Genomic DNA, 2046 nt, shown 5'->3' with positions numbered 1-2046 from the left:
ATTGGTTTAAGAATAAATTACTCTCCCCAAAATGACTTCACGAAGTTAAAGTCAGAGATTAATTTTCATTATTTCTGTACCACCTTTTTCGTCCAGATTGTCTACATGAAACGACCCTTAATTACGCGGTACGCGAACCGTCGGGAAAATCGGCGGGGCATCGTGGCGTGAGCGAATTACAATTTTGAATTAACGTTCTTCAGCGGCGAAAGAAAGAAGAGCGTGTAACTTTTTTTTTTCACGCTGGGCTCGTGTGCCTGTCTCGTCGAGGCGATCCTAATTTCACATTTTCTAGATTAACGCTACCCAGCGAAAATAAACGCGTTCGCCTCACGCAGTGGAATACATATGCCCCTCATATGTCAGACACTCGACTCATTCGACGCTACGAGACGAGAAACGCGAGATTAAGGATAGTTCTTGCGATCGAATGTTAGTCTATCGACAAATACAAATTATGAACCATTCCGTGGTTAAAAATTAACGCTAGTAAAGATTCGTGAAAAATAAAATTTATACGATAAAAAGAATGGACGGAGCGAGAAATGGTTGGTGAACATTTTTCGTGGGGAAAATAAGGACGCATGTGATGTCGTCGGATTTTTATAAACAAAGGTAAACGTGAAGGTAAATGAGGAGAGGAATTGTTCGATCGATCGTCAGGAAAATTGGAAAATTAGACATTTGTATTAAGGGATGAAAATATGAAGAGGGTTTTAAAATATTCAGGAATTGGAAACACTCGAAGTATTTCGAAACATTTTACTTTTTTTTTTTTTTTGTACGGTGATGAGTATCATGAATCGCGCCACCCCTAAATGGTACTTGTTGAAGGGTGAACGCAGCCACATCGGGTATTGAATATGTCTCGCACTGTACGCGTGGAATTGTGCACTCTGACGTCAGGGTCACGTGGAAGTGGACATGCGCAACGATGCCACTTGTTAAAGCGTACCATTTCACAGCCACCCCTGTTTAGGGGGTGCCTTTCCCTGCGTTGCCTCGGTGGTTCTTTCTACTGGCAGACGTTTCATTCTGTGCCCGTTAATTCTCGAGCAATTCACCTCTGCGGAGACTTGAATCGCTCGGAGTAACGTAATATCCATTACAAAGTCAAAGGCTTCAAAGATTTGACAGCTTAAAGACTCTTTAAACTCGTGGAAACGAAAGTGCCTAAGTTTCGAGTCGCTTGAAATTTCTGCGAGGCTTGAAATTTCTGACAATTCGAAATATATTTTTTAATACTTACTCGATATTTTAAATCTTTAAGTATAAAATATACACTATTTAAAAGTAACGTAAACAATTTGGTATAGAGGAGCTTCGAGTGTTATTCAATTGACACACGATGACGAGACGTTATTATATTCAATTCTGTAACGTTTAAGCCGTTTCTTCTCTAACTGTGTAAAGTTTGCGCAAAACTGAAGTTGCTGTACATTGCGGAATATTTATGCAAGCTCCGAGAATTACCTGTGACAATATTTGAACTTAACCTGCTGCTCAGGGAATTCTCAAAGGGTGTAAAGACAACTATTAAACTTCAAACTCGTGTGTTACTTCTCTTCGCAGGTAGCCGCGTGTATTATGCAAAATTCACAAGTTGTTCGCGGTTAATATTCATACGGCGGCGATATTTCATTATGCTCGCCGTCAATGGAACCGACGTCCTCGCCAGACTCGATTAAATTCATAAAGAGGCCGGGAAATTAGCAGTTGCGATTCACTTTTCCCACTAATTATTAATTAACGGGGCGTATTTTAATTGGTCGTGCCGCTTTACGCCGGCGGTGTTTCGTCAGGACGCGATTAGAATTTTAATTGATTTTGACGAGATGTCAGAGGTTTTTAGAATTGGAAGAATTTATTAATAAAAATTGGGAAAAGTAAATATCCTTATTCGAGAGGACGAGTATTGAAATAGAGAAATATTTGAACACTCCAGTATTTGAATAGTATTGGAATAGCGTTGGAGTAGTCAAATTTGGAATAACGTCGCAGTAGCATTTGAGTAGTCAAATTTGGAATAGTATTGGAGTAGCATTT

This window comes from Hylaeus volcanicus, chromosome 7 (assembly GCF_026283585.1).
Source record: "Hylaeus volcanicus isolate JK05 chromosome 7, UHH_iyHylVolc1.0_haploid, whole genome shotgun sequence".
Lineage (NCBI taxonomy): Eukaryota > Metazoa > Arthropoda > Insecta > Hymenoptera > Colletidae > Hylaeus > Hylaeus volcanicus.
This window is presented reverse-complemented; position numbering follows the sequence as displayed.